Raw genomic sequence first — 23,912 nt, 5'->3', positions numbered from 1 at the left:
ATAGACAATTGACCACCCAAGTTGACCGGTGATTCACGAACGTTAAAACTTGTAAAAACTATATGATGACATATATATGGATATATATATATATATATAGTTAACATGATATTATGATAAGTAAACATATCATTAAGTATATTAACAATGAACTACATATGTAAAAGCAGGACTACTAACTTAATGATTTTGAAACGAGACATATATGTAACGATTATCGTTGTAACGACATTTAATGTATATATATCATATTAAGAGATATTCATACATCATATTATCATGATAATATAATAATTTAAAATCTCATTTGATATTATAAACATTGGGTTAATAACATTTAACAAGATCGTTAACCTAAAGGTTCCAAAACAACACTTACATGTAACGACTAACGATGACTTAACGACTCAGTTAAAATGTATATACATGTAGTGTTTTAATATGTATTCATACACTTTTGAAAGACTTCAAGACACTTATCAAAATACTTCTACTTAACAAAAATGCTTACAATTAAATCCTCGTTCAGTTTCATCAACAATTCTACTCGTATGCACCCGTATTCGTACTCGTACAATACACAGTTTTTAGATGTATGTACTATTGGTATATACACTCCAATGATCAGCTCTTAGCAGCCCATGTGAGTCACCTAACACATGTGGGAATCATCATTTGGCAACTAGCATGAAATATCTCATAAAATTACAAAAATATGAGTAATCATTCATGACTTATTTACATAAAAACAAAATTACATATCCTTTATATCTAATCCATACACCAACGACCAAAAACATCTACAAACACTTTAATTCTTCAATTTTCTTCATCTAATTGATCTCTCTCAAGTTCTAACTTCAAGTTCTAAGTGTTCTTCATAAATTCTACAAGTTCTAGTTACATAAAATCAAGAATACTTTCAAGTTTGCTAGCTCACTTCCAATCTTGTTAGGTGATCATCCAACCTCAAGAAATCTTTGTTTCTTACAGTAGGTTATCATTCTAATACAAGGTAATAATCATATTCAAACTTTTGTTCAATTTCTATAACTATAACAATCTTATTTCAAGTGATGATCTTACTTGAACTTGTTTTCTTGTCATGATTCTGCTTCAAGAACTTCGAGCCATCCAAGGATCCGTTGAAGCTAGATCCATTTTTCTATTTTCCAGTAGGTTTATCCAAGGAACTTAAGGTAGTAATGATGTTCATAACATCATTCGATTCATACATAAAAAGCTATCATATTCGAAGTGGTAAACTAGTAATCACTAGAACATAGTTTAGCTAATTCTAAACTTGTTCGCAAATAAAGTTAATCCTTCTAACTACACTTTTAAAATCAACTATACACATAATCTATATCTATATGATATGCTAACTTAATGATTTAAAACCCGGAAACACGATAAACACCATAAAACCGGATTTACGCCGTCGTAGTTACAACCGGGGGCTGTTTTGGTTTGGATAATTAAAAACTATGAAAAACTTTGATTAAAAAGCTATATTTCTGGGAAAATGATTTTTCTTATGAAAATGAAACCATATCCAAAAATCATGGTTAAACTCAAAGTGAAAGTATGTTTTTCAAAACAGTCATCAAGATGTCGTTCTTTCGACGGAAATGACTACCTCTTTCAAAAATGACTTGTAACTTGTATTTCCGACTATAAACCTATACCTTTTCTGTTTAGTTTCATAAATTCAAGTTCAATACGAAACCTTGGCCGCTTAAATCACTCAAAACGGATTAGAAACGAAGAAATGGCGAGCAAAACAAAATTGGTAAAAACTACTCATTTTAGCTACGTGAAAATTGGTAACAAATCTATTCCAAACATAACTTAATCAACTTATATTGTATATTATGTAATCTTGAGATACCATAGACACGTATACAATGTTTCGACCTATCATGTCGACACATCTATATATATTTCGGAACAACCATAGACACTCTATATGTGAATGTTGGAATTAGCTATACAGGGTTGAGGTTGATTCCAAAATATATATAGTTTGAGTTGTGATCAATACTGAGATATGTATACACTGGGTCGTGGATTGATTCAAGATAATATATATCGATTTATTTCTGTACATCTAACTGTGAACAACTAGTTGTAGGTTACTAACGAGGACAGCTGACTTAATGAACTTAAAACATCAAAATGTATTAAAAGTGTTGTAAATATATTTTGAACATACTTTGATATATATGTACATATTTGTTATAGGTTCGTGAATCGACCAGTGGCCAAGTCTTACTTCCCGACGAAGTAAAAATCTGTGAAAGTGAGTTATAGTACCACTTTTAAAATCTAATATTTTTGGGATGAGAATACATGCAGGTTTTATAAATGATTTACAAAATAGACACAAGTACGTGAAACTACATTCTATGGTTGAATTATCGAAATCGAATATGCCCCTTTTTATTAAGTCTGGTAATCTAAGAATTAGGGAACTGACACCCTAATTGACGCGAATCCTAAAGATAGATCTATTGGGCCTAACAAACCCCATCCAAAGTACCGGATGCTTTAGTACTTTGAAATTTATATCATATCCGAAGGGTGTCCCGGAATGATGAGGATATTCTTATATATGCATCTTGTTAATGTCGGTTACCAAGTGTTCACCATATGAATGATTTTTATCTCTATGTATGGGATTTATATTGAAATATGAAATCTTGTGGTCTATTGTTACGATTTGATATATATAGGTTAAACCTATAACTCACCAACAATTTTTGTTAACGTTTTAAGCATGTTTATTCTCAGGTGATTATTAAGAGCTTCCGCTGTCGCATACTTAAATAAGGACAAGATTTGGAGTCCATGCTTGTATGATATTGTGTAAAAACTGCATTCAAGAAACTTATTTCGTTGTAACATATTTGTATTGTAAACCATTATGTAATAGTCGTGTGTAAACAGGATATTTTAGATTATCATTATTTGATAATCTACGTAAAGCTTTTTAAACCTTTATTGATGAAATAAAGGTTATGGTTTGTTTTAAAATGAATGCAGTCTTTGAAAAATGTCTCATATAGAGGTTAAAACCTCGCAACGAAATCAATTAATATGGAACATTTTTAATCAATAAGAACGGGACATTTCAATACGCTTCCAGACGGCGTTCGCGTTAAAATTCCTATCTACCCTTTCACCACGATAAATCAAATTCATACAATCGAGTTGTATTAAGTCACTAGGAGTGTAAATCTGTAATGCCCTGGCCATGTCCTGCATGGACATTCTGTACATCCTACGCCCAAGTATAAACCTAAAAAAACTTCTATCATCTAATCTATCTACATCTACATTTAACGCTATAGTACTCATCAGCTCAACACACCATTCCTTATATACAGGCCTACGAATGGTGAATAGACATTCCCAATCGGTAAAAGAAGAACTGCCATACCTTTGAATCAGATGCTCCCTAACTGAGTTAGCTAGTTGGACCCTTTCTAAAGGATCCCAATCGATTACCCTTGGCACTTCTACATTTTTCGGTATTAGTTTGAATTTATTACTTTGATATGCCGGGTAATCCCTCCAGCTTCTATCGAATCTCAGATTAGGATGCAACTTGTGTTCAGGAATCGTTGGGTATTCTACTGGCGGATGTATCGGAAATACTATAAAGGCATCAACAAATTGTAGCGGATCATAATAAGGTACGTGTTGATCAGGCTGTTGTTGTGGTTCCTGTTGTTGTTCTTGTTCGGGTTCATATTGCATTTCAGGTTCAGGTTCTGGAGCAGGTTGCCTGGATGATGATGTTGCACCATCAGTATCTGTAAATCTCTGCAAAACACATTAAACACAAAATTTGTGCATCCAAATATGCATTAGTGTTAGCAAAATAACAAATTAACACAATTACAATAACATGTTAAATCAAAATTAAACTTATACAAATTTTCACAATTTCAACAATTCTACACTTTTTCAAATAAGCATATATGAAAATGTATACAAAGTTCATAAGCATTTAACTCAAATAACATGTCAAAATAGTCATTACTAGCAATTAAACAAGTCTCAAATGGCAATTATATCAAATTAATCAAGTTCATGAATTTTGGACTTAAAAAGTCCACTTTAATTCTCAAAAATCATGTTTAGGATCAAAGTTTAGATCATTTAGCTACCTAAACATATTACACTACTTAATTTAGCAATAATTCATGACAAAAATCGGCCATAACCTGTTTATATCAAAAAGTCCCAAATTGCTCAAGAACACAAACCCTAGATTTCTAAAAATTTTGAAGTTTTTAGCTTCAAATCATGTTAAATAGTATCAATCTAGGTTATACATGCATAAAATACTAACAATTTAACTCTAATTACACTAGAAATTAACAAAATCAAATTAGGAAAAATATAGCTCAAGAACACTAAAAATCAAATTTAAAGATGTTTAGGAGTGAAATTGTTACCTTTCTTGATAAACTTCTGAACAATTTCATGTTTAAAGCGGAGTGTAGCAAGAAATTTGGTTGAATTTGGGTGAAAAATGGTGATTTTTGGGTGATATGTGTGTGTTTTCGTATGTTTGTGTATGTGTGAAGTGTGAGACAGAACAGGTCGCTGGGACTTTTGATCCTGGCCTAATTTCCAGCTCCATGCGATCGCATGGTCCTGAAGGCCAAATCCCATTCGATCGCATGGGGTCCGGGAACAGTTGATTTTTGCTTTTTTTTTATAAAAACCTTATACTAATGAAATATATAATTAATTAAAAATTAAAATTTTGTTTCTTTTTAGGATGAGGGCGTTTCGGAACGATGTCTTAGTTCGTCCCTCGACAAAATTTTAAAATTTGTCATTTTTAAGCTCAGTTTTAAAAGCAAAGATTTTTGGGGTTTTTAAATGTTTTTGGCATACTTTAATTTAATAAGGCTAAAAATAATGATAATAAAAGTTCTCGTCCCTCCCTTGGGTAGAGCAATTTCGGTTCAACGACCTAGTTTTCAACTCACGACGAATTTTTAGAAATCAATTTTTAATTTAGCGAAATAAAGTACATTTTTGTTTTTAAATTCACACCAAACTTAAATTTAAAATGCATAAAATTAAAAATTCATATTATTAAAATTTTAAAAATTCACACTAAATTTATATTATAATTTTGTTTTTATACATACAAACTTATATTAAAAACATAATTTTTTTTTAAATATTTACAAACTTAAATATATTGATTTTAAAAAGTTTACAATATTATTTTAATATTAATTTTAAAAACAAAGTAAAAATAAAATTAAAAATCTTTTTGGTCTTTTATCCCACTTTAATCAATTAAATATTATCAAAAATATACGCCCCTCTTTTCGGTAAAGTAATTTCGGCTATATTACCTAGTTTTACTCCTGACGAATTTTTGAAATATTTTAGATTGATTGATTAAAGATATTTATATCTTATGAATAAACGGTAAATTTCGCAGTGATGTAATAAATTTTTGTATGATATCAATAATTTCGGTCGCAAAACCTAATTTATTGAATACCAATTTAATACTTTATAGCGAACAATTTAGCATTTAATATCAAAAGGTTAAAAGCAATAAAATAAAAATAAAAACTGTACATACTTACCTGTGAGATAGAATTCTCAGTGACCTGCTTTAGCCCACTCATAAGATAGTCGGACTAATTGGTTTTCCATAGCTACATAGGCGTAACCTCGAGCATTCAACGATATTTCTTCGAAACATATGAACGGTCCTTCTCTGCATAAAGTAACGAACTCGGTATTTGAATATGTTTGATTATTTGAACATTTACCTTCGTGTGACCATTTTCCGCATTTGTGACATCTTTCAAGGTGTCGTGCTCTTCTTTTCGCTGCGGATTTTGATTTTCCTTTACCAAAATGTAACTTATTATTTTCGTTCCTGGATTCTTTTCTTACTCCGTCCAATTTGCCTCTGATTAATGATACCAATTCACTTGGAAGGGTGTCATTATTCCGTTTAGTGATTAAAGCGTGTAGCATTAGACCATGGTTTAGTTCACAGGAAGTCTTCATCTTGTAAAACTTAAAAAAAAAATAAAAATTCAGAATGGGGGGAGAAGACTAGTTCTTTAGGGTCTGCTAGGGAAAGACCATTCAGATTCCATTCTCGAGAACTACACGAAAACAGAAAATTTAACTCTAACAGAAATACATATTATCCTTAAAAGATTCGAACCTCCCCACACTTAGTTAGATGTGGTGCTTAAATTGTGATTAACTTCGTTATCAACTTCCATCGGATCATGTACGTAATGTTTAACTCTGTGACCAGTAACCTTAAATTCAATCCCATTTGAATTTATTAATTCTACTGTTCCGTATGGGAAAACTCTTTTGACTATAAATGGTCCAGACCATCTTGATTTTAATTTTCCAGGAAATAGCTTGAATCGTGAATTGAAAAGAAGAACTCTGTCTCCTTCTTTAAATTCTTTTAATCTTCTGATTCTTTTATCATGCCATTTCTTCGTTCTTTCTTTATAGATTAACGAATTTTCTTATGCTTCATGTCTTAATTCTTCTAATTCGTTTAGTTGACTTAATCGTAGACGTCCAGCTTCATGTAAATCAAGATTACATGTCTTCAAAGCCCAAAATGCTTTGTGTTCAATTTCTACTGGAAGATGACATGCTTTTCCGTAAACGAGTCTAAAAGGTGTGGTTCCAATTGGAGTTTTGTAGGCTGTTCTAAAAGCCCAAAGTGCATCCTCCAATTTAATGGACCATTCCTTCGGATTTGATCCTACAGTTTTCTCTAGAATACGTTTTAAAGTTCGGTTGGTATTTTCAACTTGTCCACTTGTCTGTGGATGATAAGCAGTGGAGATTTTATGAGTTACTCCATATCTTTTGAGAACTTTCTCAAGTTGATTATTACAAAAATGAGTACCCCGATCACTTATTAAAGCTTTCGGTGTTCCAAACCTTGCAAAAAGACGTTTTAAAAAGTTGACCACAACTCGGGCATCCTTAGTTGGGAGAGCTTGTGCTTCCGCCCATTTAGATACATAATCAATGGCAACGAGAATGTAGAGATTATTATGAGATTTTGGAAATACCGTTAAAGTCAATACCCCAAATGTCAAATACTTCACATACTTCACATACCCCAAATGTCAATACCCCAAATGTCAATACCCCAAATGTCAAATACTTCACATACTTGAATGACATTTTGTGGCATTTCATCACGTTGACTTATTTTTCCGGCCCTTTGACAAGCATCACAGGATTTGAAAAGAAGGTGTGCGTCTTTGAAAATTGTAGGCCAATAGAATCCAGCGTCGTAAACTTTTCTTGCTGTGAGTTGAGGCCCATAATTCCCTCCTGTTGGTCCTGTGTGACAATGGTTTAAGATTTGACTAGCCTCATCTTCGAATACACATCGTCGTATTATTCCATCAGGACAACTTTTAAACAAATGTGGATCTTCCCAGAAATAGTGTTTTATATCACTAAAGAATTTCTTTCATTTTTGGTACGATAATCCTTTTTCAAGGAATCCACATACTAAATAGTTTGCATAATCTGCAAACCATGGAATTTCATTATAATCTATCTTCAATAGATATTCATCAGGAAAGTTGTCTTGTATTGCCGATTCATTTAGAACTTCTAATTCAGGATTTTCAAGACGAGAAAGATGATCAACGACGAGATTTTCTGCTCCCTTTTTATCTCGGATTTCAATATCGAACTCTTGTAAGAGTAAGATCCAACGGATTAATCTTGGTTTAGCATCTTGTTTCGAAAATAGGTATCTAAGAGCAGAATGGTCAGTATAGACCACCGTTTTAGCTAGAACGAGATATGAACGAAATTGTCAAAAGTAAAGACAATAGCAAGGAGTTCTTTTTCAGTAGTTGTGTAATTTGTTTATGCTCCTTGTAACATCTTACTAGCGTAATAAATAGGTTGAAATCGTTTTTCAATCCTTTGTCCTAAAATAGCTCCCATTGCAAAATCACTTGCATTGCACATTAGTTCAAACGGTAGATTCCAATTTGGAGTTATCATGATCGGCACATTAGTGAGTTTTTTCTTTAAGAATATTAAAAGATTTGATGCATTCATCTGAAAAGATGAATGGAGCATCTTTTTCTAGGAGTTTATTCATAGGAGTGGCAATTTTAGAAAAATCTTTTATGAAACGTCGGTAAAAACCAGCATGCCCTAGAAAACTCCTAACTCCTCTAACATTAGTGGGATGTGGAAGTTTAGCAATTACATCTACTTTAGCTCTATCCACTTCAATTCCTTCATTTGAAATTTTATGACCAAGAACGATGCCTTCTTTAACCATGAAATGGCATTTCTCCCAATTAAATACTAGATTTGATTTGATTGTTTGCATCTAATAAGCATTCATTCAAGATTAACTAGACATGATTCATATGTATCACCGAAGACTGAAAAGTCATCCATGAAAACTTCCATGCATTCTTCTATCATGTCGTGAAAAATCGTCATCATGCACCTTTGAAAGGTTGCAGGGGCGTTGCAAAGTCCAAATGGCATGCGTTTGTAAGCAAAAGTACCACAAGGGCATGTGAATGTGGTTTTCTCTTGATCCTCGGGTGCTATTGGAATTTGAAAATATCCGGAAAAACCATCAAGAAAACAATAGTAACTATTTTCGACTAATCTTTCCAACATTTGATCAATGAAAGGTAAGGGAAAGTGATCTTTTCTGGTGGCGTCATTTAATTTTCTATAATCAATACAAACACGCCATCCTGTTACAGTCCTAGTAGGAATAAGCTCATTTTTCTCATTTGTGATGACAGTCATGCCACCCTTCTTAGGTACGCATTGAACTGGGCTTACCCATGGACTATCAGAGATTGGATAAATTAAACCTGCATCTAGCAGTTTAATAATTTCTTTCTTAACAACTTCTTGCATATTAGGATTTAGTCTTCTTTGGAGTTGCACATACGTTTTATGACCTTCTTCCATAAGGATTTTATGTGTGCAATATGAAGGACTTATTCCTTTAATATCATGAATTTTTCATGCAATAGCTGGTTTATGAGCTTTTAGCACAGAAATGAGTTGAGATTTTTCATTTTCCATAAGAGAAGACGATATTATTACAGGTAATTCAGATTCACCATGTAAATAAGCATATTCCAAATGGTTTGGAAGTGGCTTTAACTCTAATGTCGGTGGTTCTTCTATCGATGATTTATATCGATATCTGTCTTCTTCTTTTAGCATTTGAATTTCTTCTGTTGTTGGTTCATATCCATTAGCCATAAGTGTAGCTAACATTTCAGTTTCATCAATTGGTTCAGTTCCTTCTCCTAAAGAACATTCTCCTGTTCCTTGTAATTCTGGAAATTTTTCTAACAATTCTGCATGTAAATCTATAGTTTGAATATAATAATATGTATCATCTGCATATTGCGGTTGTTGCATGGCTCTATCAACAGAAAAGGTGACACTCTCGTCCTCTATACTTAGGGTCAGTTTCTTACTATACACGTCTATTATTGCTTTATCCGTGTTTAAGAATGGTCTTTCTAATATTAGAGGAACTCGAGAATCTTCTTCCATGTCCAGAATAACAAAATCTACTGGAAATACTAAAGTACCAACTTTAACTAGCATGTTCTCCATTATACCTCTAGGATATTTTACTGATCGATCGGCTAGTTGTATGCTTATTCGTGTTGGTTTCAATTCTCCAAGGTCTAGTTTAGCGTATAGTGAATACGGAATTAAATTTATACTAGCACCTAAATCTGTCAATGCTTCTATTGAACTAAGACTACCCAGAAAACATGGAATTGTGAAACTTCCTAGATCTGAAAGTTTTTCTGGTATCTTATTCAACAGCACTGCAGAACAATTAGCATTCATTGTAATAGCCGAGAGTTCTTTCATTTTCTTTCTATTCGTGATTAGATCTTTCAGAAATTTAGCATATCTAGGCATTCCTGAAATTACATCAATGAAAGGAAGATTTACATTTATTTGTTTAAACATATCCAAGAATTTGGATTGCTCGGCTTCAAGTCTCTCTTTTCTCATTTTACTCGGGTAAGGAAGTGGTGGTTGGTATGGTTTAACATAAGGTTTAGCCTTAACTGTGTTATCTTCATTAACCTTTTCAATTACCGGTTCTGTTTCCTTATTTTGCTCAGGTTGTGGTTCTTATAGAGTGGGAATAGCATCATCAGAAATTACAGGTATTTCAGGTGGTTTAAGTGTAATACCACTCCTTGTGGTAATGGCTTTAGCTGTTTCATTCTGGGGGTTAGCATTTGTATCACTAGGTAAACTTTCCGGTTTTCTTTCACCTATCAACCTTGCTAGGTTGCTCACTTCTTCTTCCAAATTTTGAATAGAAGCTTGTTGATTTCTAAATGCTTGAGCATTTTGTTCATTGGTTTGTTTCTGAGATGTGAAAAACTGTGTTTGAGATTCAACTAGCTTCGACATCATGTCTTCTAAATTTGGCTTTTTATCATCCGTTTGTGGTGGTTTATTTTGAAAAGTAGGTCTTTGCTGATTGTAAGTATTATTGGATATTTGTTGATTGCTAGAACCTTGTTGATTGTTGTATGGAACATTTTGGTTATAATTCTGGTTTTGATTGTAAATTGGTCTTGGCGGTTGATAATTATTTCCAGGCCTTTGGTTTATGTATGAAACATTCTCTCTTTGTTCCATTGTTAGTTCAATACTGAGACAATCTTTTGTCAAATGTGGTCCTCCACACTGCTCACAACTAATTCGTATTAAGTGAATATCTTTAGTCATCTTTTCTATTCGTCTCTCGACAGCATATATCTTTGCGGAAATGGAATCTAAGTCATGGCTAGAATCGGCTCTAGCTGCTTTAGATGATCTAACGATATCTTTTTCTTGGTGCCACTCATGTAAGTGGGAAGCAGTGTTATCAATAATTTTGTAAGCATCAGTTGCGGTTTTCTTCATAATAGAACTACCAGCTGCTATATCGATGTCTTTTCTTGTAGTAATGTCGCATCCTTGGTAGAATATTTGTACTATTTGACAAGTGTCTAAACCATGTTGCGGACATCCTCTTAATAACTTTCCAAATCTTGTCCACGCCTCATAAAGAGTTTCGTTTGGCTTTTGTGTGAACATAACAATTTCTCCTTGAAGTCTTACGGCTTTAAATGCCGGAAAGAATTGTTTAAGAAATTTTTCAACTAAAACATCCCATGTATCAATCGCCCCTTCAGGTAACGATTCTAACCAATCTTTGGCTTCTCCCTTTAAAGTCCAGGGAAATAACATGAGATATATCTATTCATCCTCCACTTCTCTTATCTTAAATAGAGTACAGATCCTGTTAAAGGTACGAAGATGTTCATTTGGATCTTCCTTCGGTGCACCACTAAATTGGCATTGATTAGTTACCATGTGTAGGATTTGTCCTTTAATTTCATAATCCGGTGCATTAATGTCTGGTTGAGTAATTGTGTAACCTTGGCCAGTGCGTTTAGCTCTCATTCGGTCTTCCATACTTAGAGGTTCCAGATTCTCCATAATTGAATTTGTTGAATTTGAATCACTAGAGGATTCTGATTTAATTGTTGGTTCCTCTACAATCTCTGTTTGAATGATTGGTGGTTCCGGAGGAAAAATTAATGGTTCAGGATCTCTGAATTGTCCCTGAATATCCTCCGGGTTCTCAATTGTGAGGTCGGGTTCAAAAAATGGAATATCGGAAATTTGAATTGGAGTACTTGGTCGACTGCATGACGATTCTAAAGAAAAATCAACGGCGACAATATTTGCTAGATGTCTTGATCAAGTTACAGGTGGTGAACGTACAAAAGGTGGTGAACGTTTTGCTCGGTGCATTCACTGAATATCCTACTAGTTATAAAAGATAAAAATTATTAGAGTTATCAAATTAATAGACTTTTCCGCTTTTGCCCACGTTTCGAATAGCCTAAAGATGTAGCAGGGAGCCAGAACCCTTTAAATCGGAAGCTCATAACTCAGCCACTAACAAATCCAACTATTACTATGAAGCAGAAAATTTGGATGTCTATCAATTCATCCACTAAAAATAATTTTTCGTTGAAATTTAAAGAAATTTTAGAGAAGAAATAGAAAAAAATCTAAGTCCTAAAAACTAGAGCGGCGAAAAATAAGAAAGAAAAAGAGCGCGTCGAAAAATGTCGAAAAATAAAAGGTAGAAAAATAATAGGCGTCGAAAAATAAAAATAAGAAAGTAGTGCTTCGAAACTTAAAAAGGAACTAAAAACTAAGAATTAAAAGTTGCGTCTAAAGGTATTAAAGCTTAAAAGAAAAACTATATCCCAAATGGCAATAACTTAAAAAGTACTAAAATATAAAAACGGCGTCGCAAAATTCTAACGCACCTAAATCTTAGTCTAAAGAAAAAGCACTTAAGGGATTTTACGGCAAAGCCTAAAAATCTAGAAATAAAAATAACTATGGCAAAAACTATGACTTAAAACTAAATACGAGCGAAAAATACAAATATTACGCTAAAAACAAATAAAAAGATACAAAATATAAAAATATTCTTAAAGTTGTAAAAAGTACAATTTTATAAAAATATTATTTTTATATTATTTATTTTAAAAAAGTATTAATTTTATATATTTATTAAAACTAAATAAACTAAATAATACAAATTAATAAAAAAACTTAAAATTAAATAATTAAATACATAACCCTAATTAGGGTTTTAATAAAATAATAATTAATAATAATACTCCATAATTATTGCTGTAGCAGGTCAACTGTGGCGTGTCAGATGCGTTCATGCGATCGCATGAATTTTTGCCTTCGGGCTCATGCGGTCGCATGAGCTAGGGTTTCGGGCCAAAAGTTGGGCTGCTACAGTACCGGGCCTCGTGGTTTTATATTTTTTTTTTGTTTTAATTTTCTGTTTTAAAATTTATAAAAAGTATTTATATAAATTAAATAAAACTTATATTTTTACAAACTAAAAATAGAAATAGAAATATTTTATATTTTTATATGTTTTTGAACAACTCTTAAATATATATATATATTTTGGTTTTCTTTTTATATTTTTGTATTTTTAATATTTAAAACATATATATTTTTATACAAAGGACTTAATAATTTTTTTTTTTTTTAGATAGCGTTTCGCTTCCGGCGTTTAAGCTCTCCCCGGCAGCGGCGCCAAAAATACTTGATGTATGCGAGGTGGTGTATAAAATAGTTATATTTTTACAAGGAAATACTATTAAATACGATACAATTTTACACAAGTGATTTATTTATTTATAGAGTGGATATACCTAAACCTTGCTACAACACTTATAGGTAGTGTACCTAATCGTACAGTAGTGTAGTTTTTAGTAAGTCCCGTTCGTTCCACAGGGAGACTTAGCCAAGTTTAACGCTATATTTTTTTAACTTATAGTTGTAAAAATACAAAAATATATATACGTAGTATTATTATTATTATAAAAGGGGGAGTTTTTACCGTTTAATGACTGGTTTATCGATTTTAAAACTTTAGCCGCAGTTAAAACTTAATGTAAAATATTAAAAATAAATATAACTTAATTTAAAGCGTAAAGTAAATAACGATAATGAAATTGCGATAAATAAAAGTGCGATAAAATAAAATTGTGATAATTAAAGAGTACGATAATTAAAAATGCAATTAAATAAAATGACAATAAATAAAAGTGCGATAATTAAAAGTGCAATTAAATATGAAATATATAAATTATGCTTATTTAAACTTCCGTAATCATGATGTTTGACGTGTTGATTTTAGTTTATTCCCATGGGTTAATTGTCCTTTGTCCTGGATTATTCGATATGTCCATACGGATTTTTCCATAATAGTCCATCAATCATAATCATAAAGTGCGAAAGTCTTCGTCAAATTATTCTTATTCCCGAAGTCAGATATTCCAACTAATTGGGGATTCGAATTGTAACAAGGTCTTAATTAGGGGTGGTCAGTATTTGGTTTGAAACCGTGGAACCCGAAAACCAAACCGAAACCAAACCGGAAAAAAACCAAACCGAATTTGATATACGGTTTTCGGATCGCGTCAAACCGAAACCGAATTTGAATTCGGTTTTCGGTTCGGTTTTCGGTTTTGAAAATTCTGAATTCGATTTAACCGAAAACCGATTTCAAAACCGAATTCAAAATTTTTATATATTTAATTTGTATATTTATGTTTTAGTGTCATTATAATTTGGGATCCAATCAATAAAATATATTCTCACCCATATGAAGATTTGGTAGCTCACATTATAATTATGTTACTTAAATTATTATGTTCTTATTCTTAATAACAGAAGCAGTAAACATCATAATTAAGCTATAAATATTAATAAATCATCGAATTCTTGATAATTTAATAATACGTCATTGTTTTAGGATATAAATAACTAAGACATCAGTAACGCCACAATTAAACTACCAAAGTTCTCAGTTTTTTCATAATATTCGGTTTTAACCGAAAACCGAACCGAATTCGAATTTGAATTCGGTTTTCGGTTTGGTTCGGTTTTAACTTTAAATTCGGTTTTCGGTTCGGTTTTCGGTTTTGCCTAAAAAAATTTCAAAACCGAATACACCGAACCGAATAAATCGAACAAACCGAAAACCGAATCGATGAACACCCCTAGTCTTAATACTTTGTTTAATGAATACACCAGGTTATCGACTGCGTGTAGTCCAAGGTTTTACTACTTTGTTAACAATTACACCAATTAACCTTGAATGTAATCCACCCTTGTTTCAACAAGTCTATTAACTATTAATCCAGTTTCGTATCCGGTAAAATGAACAATTATTGGTATTTATAGATATCCCGCCCACCGTGCCCAGTCAAGCGTATGTGGTTATACATAAATACGTCAAATTATAAGTCTATATATTAAATCAACGAGGTATCATTTAGTTAATATAAAACTCATTAATAGCCCATAGTCTAATTTCTACAAGTGTCGTTTTTTTATCCAAACCCCAATTATGGTACAAAGCCCAATTACCCAATTTTAATATTTAGCCCAACATCACGATTACTTCGGTATTAAATAAGCATAATAATAACTTAGCTACGAGACATTAATTTAAAAAGGTTGAACATAACTTACAATGATTAAAAATAGCGTAGCGTTACACGGACAGAATTTCGACTTACACCTTTACAACATTCGCTAACATACCCTTATTATTAGAATTTAAAATTAAAATTATAATATATATATATATATATATATATATATATATATATATATATATATATATATATATATATATTATACGAGTGAGATAGAGAAAGGAAAGAAAAAGATGGTTAAAATCATCACCAAACTGCGAAATTTATAGGACCTGAGCTGAAAAAGTGTGCCATGCGATCGCATGGCTTTTGTGCCTTCATGCCATGCAATCGCATGGAGGTAGGTACCAGCTCACATTTTTTTTGTTCACAAGCTTGTCGACGTTTTAATAAATAAATATAATATGTAAATAATTATAAGAATTATTTAAATATTATATTATATTTATGTGCATAGCTGATTTGTAATTTTTAGTCCATTGCGTCGAGTGTTGAGAGTTGACTCTGGTCCCGGTTACGAATTTTCGAACGTCCTTGCGTACAATTTAATATCTTGTATTTTGCGTTTCGCGTCTTGTACTCTTGTAATTTTGAGACGTTTCTCATCAATAATTGGAACCACTTTGATTGTACTTAGTACTTTTGAGCTTTTTGGTCGTTTGCGTCTTCAATTCGTCGAATCTGTCTTTTGTCTTCACCTTTTATTATTTAAACGAATATTACTTGTACGTAGAACAATTGCAACTAAAAGCTTGTCTTTCTTGAGGGATAATGCTCTGAAATATATGTTCGTTTTTAGCATTATCATATATCATAATGATATGCTAACTTAACAAGATACAACTTGATTTTACGAAGAACACCTTAAAAACTTAATCTACGTCGTCGGAGTACAACCGGGGGCTGTTTTGGGTTGAATAATTAAAAACCATCTTAAACTATGAATTGGAAGTTTATATTCTGGAAAAATGATATTTCATATGAATATGTTAATATATAAAAATCTCATGGTATAACTCAAAGTGTAAGTATTTTTATAAAAATGATCATCTAGATGTTGTTTTTATGATGGAAATGATCACTTTCATAAGATTCACCCAAGTTTGACCAATAACCTGTGATTTCGAATATAAACCAAGGTATTTACAGTTCATATTCATAAATAATGACTCGATCCAAGGAAGTGGCAAGTTGAATCAACAGAAACGGAGTTGTATTGAAGAAACTACGACTAAAACAAAATCGGGTATCCGAAGCTAGTTTAGCTACGAAAATATTTTGACTAAAACCAAACTAATCATATCTTGGCTAATTAACATGATATTTTATATATATTTACTCATGATTTGATTTTACCTATTTCAGGACCACCCGTAAACAACACGAGAAGATTAATTATAAGACCTCATGATTGTACGCAACACGTCATTTGACAACACGGTACTTTATATACGCAACACGTCATTTGACAACACGGTACCATGGGTCGAGATTAATTCCGATCAATACGAATACGATGGGGTCTTTATTTATTTTATTGAGCAACTAATTGTGGACCACTAACATCAGATTGCTAATTACGGACTAATAGATATTAAAAGTATTATAAGTATATATGTAACGATTATTTGAAAAGAAAATATGTTGATATATTATATATATGGTTAGGTTCGTGATATCTATCGGAGACCAATTCGTGTTAAATATCTTCAAGGCAAAAGTGAGTATATAGTCCCACTTTTAAACTCTAAATATTTCGGGATGTGAATACATGCATTTTATGATTTACGTTATGGACACAAGTGATTAAAAATATATATTCTACATTGAGTTGTACCACTGGCATACTTCCATGTAACTTGGTAACTACTATTTACATGCGGTATTGTAAATGTGAATCCTGTTGATAGATCTATCGGGCCTGACAACCCCAACCGGACTGGACGACCAGTATTCAACGGTTGCACAGTACTTCGTTTCGGTAACTATACTTGGTACGGTGTAGTGAAATTTCATAATAAAGGGAATATACGACGTTGATTAAATGTTAAGTATTGTTATCAAGTGCTCAACCACTTAGAATATTTTTATTAAAACGTTTATGTATATTAAATCTTGTGGTCTATATTTATAACACTGCTAGCATTAAACCTATATCTCACCAACTTTATGTTGAAATTTTAAGCATGTTTATTCTCAGGCGATAAATAAAAGCTTCCGCTGCAATATGCCAAATTTAAGCAGGATTTGGAGTATGCATATTTGTGTCAAAAATAAAACTGCATATCGAAAGATTTGTAATGTGAAATATGTTGGAAATCGTATTGTTATTATCAAATGTAAAGTTTGTAAAACTAAGATTATCGCTAAACGGTAATCATTATTATGCTGTTTGAACCTTTGATTATAATAAAGGTTATGGTTTGTATTATAAAAACGAATGCAGATTTTGAAAAATGTCACATATAGAGGTCAATACCTCGCAATGACACCAATAAGTATGTGATGTTTATAATCGATATGAACGGGACACTACCGGTGGTATCAGAGCGTTGGTCTTAGAGAACCAGAAAATTTGCATTAGCGTGTCTTATCGAGTTTGTTAGGATGCATTAGTGAGTCTGGACTTTGACCGTGTTTGATTTTGAAAACTATTGCTTATCCTTGTTGGTTAAAAATTAATATGTAAATATTATGTGGTACTAACGTGCTAGTTGTTGTGTGATAGATGTCTGGCTTAGAACTTGTTATCACATTCAGCGACTCTGAACCAGAATCCTCAGATAGTGTTCCAGTCATTAACCTATCCGATGATGAAAACGACACCTTTGGGGAAGACTCACAATTTCTGGATGAATCAATTGAAGAGGAACCGGAAAGTGATCCTGAGGAGGAAGAAATACAGGAAATTACGAAAGACAAGTTCGAACGAGGAAAGAAACGAAAGGCTACTGAATTAAAAAATCCAAATCCCGAGTTTAGTGAGGATGTTGTGGCACCAACTCCACCAGACACTTCCACCCCTATTCCCGATATTCCTATTAATTCTATCCCGGCATCCAGTTCTTCGGCCCCTTAGCCAAAACGTAGGGAGACAGCTAGGATTAGCGTTAAGTGATTCCCTGAACACAAACGTTTTGGGATATAGGCTAAATGATGCGCTGTTGTTTTAAACCATGGGATCATATAATGTTTTGTATAATATTACTAGTGTGGTTTGCTTGATGTTTGATGTAAGATAAGCATATGTAAAAGAGTGAAGTGTGAAATGCAATAATTTTCCATGGTTGAGTATTATTTGGGTGGTAGTAATTGATTTCCGTACTAAGCTATTAAGTATGAACTTTAACGGGTAGGTACTACCCTAGATATAATTATAAAACGCTAATAAGAAGAAAAGGCTTTTATAATAATAACTGGTTCATATTATTAATAAGCTACGATGTACTGTAAATACACACTACATCTATAATATTCCATGTGAATAATTATTTTTTTTTCTTATTGAAGAATATGGCGCGATTGAACCGAATGACGGAACAAGAAATCGAGGAACTCATCAATCAGCAAGTGAACGACAGAATGTTATGGGTCGAGGCTGCAAGAGGTGCTGCAGTTAACCCAAATCCTCGTGTGGGATGCACCTACAAAACTTTTCAAGGTTGCAAGTCCTCATCATTCAGTGGAACAGAAGGACCGGTCCGTTTAACCCGGTGGATCGAAAATATTGAGTCTGTGTTTAAAATCAGTGGTTGTATTGAGAAAGACATGACCAAGTATGCATCGTGCACCTTACAAGATAGTGCACTCACGTGGTGGAAAAACTATGTGAAGGCCGTAGGAGGAGATGTAGCTTATGATACTCCATGGGAAGAATTCAAAACAATGCTAATCAATGAGTATTGTCCAAGGAACGAGGTTAGGAAGTTGGAAGCTGAATTACGAAGCCTGAAAGTTGTTGGTACTGAACTCACCAACTACAATCTGCGATTCATGGAATTAGCTTTGCTATGTTCCAAATTGGTACCAACTGAAGAACGGAAGATAGAACTGTACAAAGATGGTTTACCTAAAAATGTTAAGGCAAATGTTACAGTATCGAAACCCAAAACTATTCATGAAGCCATCACCATGGCAAACGAGTTGATGGACCAGATTATTCTGGATAAGAACACCGATGTCAAGACATCGGAAAACAAAAGAAAGTGGGAAGGTAATCATCAACAATCCAACAAGAAACAAGAAACCACGCAAGGTGCGGGTAGTGGTTCAAGCTCAGGTTACAAGGGACGAAATCCTTTATGTAACAGATGCCACAAACATCACTCTGGTTATTGTAATGTGGTGTGCAACAATTGTAATCGAAGGGGTCATCTTACTGAAGATTGTAGGGTTTCCGTTACAAATACAAATGGCACCAAGACTCCTGCCACCAATACAAATAGAACTGCCTTGGCCACTGTTACTTGTTATGGGTGTGGGAAACAGGGTCATTATAAGAGCCAGTGCCCGAATCCAGAGAAGAATAACGGATCTGCACGTGGAAGAGCATTTATTATTAATGCTAGAGAGGTGTGTGAAGACCCGGAGCTTGTTACGGGTACGTTTACCATTAATAACTTATCAGCATCTATTATATTTGATACTGGTGCCGATAGAAGTTATATGTGTAGAGACTTTTACGCTAAATTGAATTGTTCATCATTACCTCTAGATGCTAAGTACATGATTGAGTTAGCTAATAGTAAACTAATTAAAGCCGATAAAATTTTCCGTGATTGTAAAATAAATTTAGCCGGAGAAACATTTAAAATTGATTTGATACCCGTAGAATTAGGAAGTTTTGATGTAATAGTCGGCATGGACTGGATGTCCAAAATAGGAGCTGAAGTTGTGTGTGCCAAGAAGGAAATTCGCATTCCTCGTAAGGATAAAACGCCAGTAATGATTTATAGAGAGAAGAGTAACTCAAAGCTAAAACTCATTAGCTGTTTGAAAGCCCAAAAGTGCTTGAAGAAAGGGTGCTATGCTATCTTAGCATATGTTAATAAAGTCGAAACAAAGGAAAAAGAGAAGGGCATCAACGACGTGCCTGTAGCAAAAGATTTTCCTGAAGTCTTTCCGGAAGAGTTGCCGGGATTACCTCCATTTAGATCTGTAGAATTTCAAATAGATCTAGTACCAGGAGCTGCACCAGTGGCTCGTGCTCCATACAGACGTGCACCATCTGAGATGAAAGAGTTACAAAGCCAGTTACAAGAATTACTGGACCGTGGTTTCATTTGACCGAGCACTTCAACGTGGGGAGCTCCGATTTTATTCGTCAAGAAGAAAGATGGATCCTTCCGAATGTGTATAGATTACCGTGAATTAAATAAGTTAATTATCAAGAATCAGTATCCACTATCGAGAATTGACGACTTATTTGATCAACTGCAAGGATCATGTGTTTATTCGAAAATCGACCTAAGATCAGGCTATCATCAACTACACGTCAAAGAAGAAGATATTCCGAAAACTGCTTTCCGGACACGCTACGGTCATTACGAATTTTTGGTCATGCCATTTGGATTGACGAATGCGCCAGCTGTATTCATGGACCTCATGAATCGAGTTTGTAGTCTGTATCTAGATAAGTTGGTTATCGTTTTCATTGATGATATTCTTATCTATTCCAAAAATGAGCAAGAGCATGAGCAGCATTTAAGGTTGGTATTAGAATTGTTAAGAAAAGAACAGTTATACGCCAAATTTTCTAAGTGTGCATTTTGGTTGAAAGAAGTGCAATTTCTTGGCCACGTTGTTAGTAGCAAAGGAATTCAGGTTGATCCAGCTAAAATTGAGGCCATTGAAAAATGGGAGACTCCTAAGACACCAACACAAATACGTCAATTTTTGGGTTTAGCCGGTTATTATAGAAAGTTTTTTCAAGATTTTTCCCGAATAGCTAAACCATTAACAGCGTTAACGCAAAAAGGGAAGAAGTATGAATGGACTTCTGAGCAGGAGAGTGCATTTCAATTACTGAAGAAGAAGTTGACTACGACGCCTATTTTATCGTTACCTGAAGGGAACGATGATTTTGAGATATATTGTGACAATTCACGACAAGGTTTTGGTTGCGTCCTTATGCAACGAAAGAAAGTTATTGCGTACGCATCCCGACAATTGAAGATTCACGAGTGAAATTATACGACGCATGATCTAGAACTGAGAGCAGTAGTGTTTGCATTGAAGATATGGAGACACTACTTATATGGGGTTAAATACACTGTGTTTACCGATCATAAAAGCCTTCAACATATTTTCGATCAAAAACAGCTGAACATGAGGCAACGTAGGTGGGTCGAGCTGATAAACGACTATGATTGTGAGATTCACTATCATCCCGGGAAAGCGAATGTAGTGGCTGACGCTCTAAGCAGAAAGGAACGAGAGCCAATTTGAGTACGAGCGATGAACATAAAAATTCGCATGAATCTCAACTCACAAATCAAAGAGGCTCAACGAGAAGCTCTTACTAAGGAAAACATAGGAAATGAAATAATGAAGAAGTATGAGAAGCAACTCATTATACAGGAAAACGGAATTCGATATTTTGCAAAACGTATTTGGGTACCAAATTTGGGTGAATTAGGGAAGTTGATATTGAACGAGGCACATAAGACAAGATACTCGATACATCCTAGAGTTGGAAAGATGTATCAAGATCTTAAGACGCATTATTGGTGGCCTAATTTAAAGACGGACGTTGCAACATATGTCGGGGAATGTTTAACTTTTTCCAAAGTCAAAGCAGAACACCAGAAGCCGTCAGGGTTACTTCAACAACCAGAAATCCCAGAATAGAAGTGGGATGGTATTACCATGGATTTTATCACGAAGTTACCCAAGACTGCATGGGGTTATGACACCATTTGAGTAATAGTTGATCGTCTCACCAAATCTGCACATTTCTTGCCTATAAAAAAAATGGATAGAATGGAGAAACTATTACGATTATACATAAAGGAAATTGTTTCAAGGCATGGAATACCTATTTCCATTATATCCGATCGTGATAGTAGATTTACATCAAAGTTCTGGCAATCACTACAGGAGGCCATGGGAACTCGTTTGGATATGAGCACCGCATATCATCCGAAAACTAACGGGTAGAGTGATAGAACAATTCAGACTCTTGAAGACATGCTTAGCGCATGTGTGATTGATTTTGGAAACGGATGGGATAAATATCTACCATTAGCAGAATTCTCGTATAATAATAGTTATCATGCGAGCATTAAAGCTGCACCATTTGAAGCACTGTATGGAAGGAACTGTAGATCCCCTATCTGTTGGAATGAAGTAGGAGATAGATGATTAACTGGTCCCGAGATCATACACGAAACTACTGAGAAGATAGTACAAATCAAGGAGAGATTGAAAACTGCCCGTAGTCGCCGAAAGAGGTACGCCGATGTCCGAAGGAAACCATTAGAGTTTCAGATCAGTGACATGGTTATGCTAAAGGTGTCACCTTGGAAAGGTGTAATACGTTTTGGCAAAAGGGGTAAACTGAACCCAAGGTATGTAGGCCCGTTCAAGATCATCGAACACATTGGACCGGTAGCTTATCGACTTGAGTTACCACAACAACTCGCCAGAATACATAATATGTTTCACGTTTCAAACCTTAAGAAGTGTCTTGGAAAGGAAGACCTCACCATTCCTCTTGAAGAAATCCAAGTCGACGAGAAACTACAATTCATAGAAGAACCAGTCGAAATCATGGACCGTGAAGTTAAACAGCTCAAGCAGAGAAACATACCAATTGTTAAGGTTCATTGGAATGCTCGAAGGGGTCCCGAGTTTACTTGGAAACGAGAGGATCAGATGAAACAAAAGTACCCACATTTGTTTCCCGAGAACTTAAAATAGGTACAACTTTAAAATTTCGGAACGAAATTTATTTAACGGGTAGGTACTGTAACGACCCGGATTTTTTCGATCATTTTATACATATAAGATTAATATTTACATAAATTAAACATTACCAACAATTGTTGAGTCTTGTGTTTTTGAAAAGAGTTTTACACAACGTTTGACCGTCCAATTTGATCGATGATATCACGAACTATATAACATACAATAATTATATGATTGTGTACATATACGTATTTATACATATTTAACATGATCTAAGGATGATTTAACATCTCATTGTGTACTAATAACAATGAGTTATAAGAATACTTTGAGACTACTAACTTAAGTTTTCAAAACGGTAACTATACGTAACGTTCTTTGACATATATACCTATAACCTATAATGCTTATACAAGTATTGTATAAATACGTATTTAATCACTTTTAAAGGACTTAAATACATAAAACAATATAAGTATATTCACAAAAGATAGTTATATTTGAATTCTCGTTCCGTTTCCTCAAGATTTCTACACGTATACCTAGGGTATATGTAACCGTATTATACACAGCTTCTAGATGTATTTACTATTGATAAATACCAATTATTAGACCTCAATTATCTGCTTTTAGCAGCTTTTGTTAGTCAACAACATGTGGGATCAAGTGTTAACATCTAGGAAGACTTATGAGCTAGAAATCAAAACTTAAAATATATATATATATATATACATACATATACACGTTTACATACATATACATATACTTTCATACCAACTTTCTTTCAAGCTAGATTAACTTCTAAACTCTCTCATCTTCAACCTTCAAGTGTTCTTCAAGGTCCTCATAAGTTTCTAGCTTCATAATCAAGGTAAAACT

This window comes from Rutidosis leptorrhynchoides, chromosome 4 (genome assembly GCF_046630445.1).
Source record: "Rutidosis leptorrhynchoides isolate AG116_Rl617_1_P2 chromosome 4, CSIRO_AGI_Rlap_v1, whole genome shotgun sequence".
Classification (NCBI taxonomy): Eukaryota; Viridiplantae; Streptophyta; class Magnoliopsida; order Asterales; family Asteraceae; genus Rutidosis; species Rutidosis leptorrhynchoides.
This window is presented reverse-complemented; position numbering follows the sequence as displayed.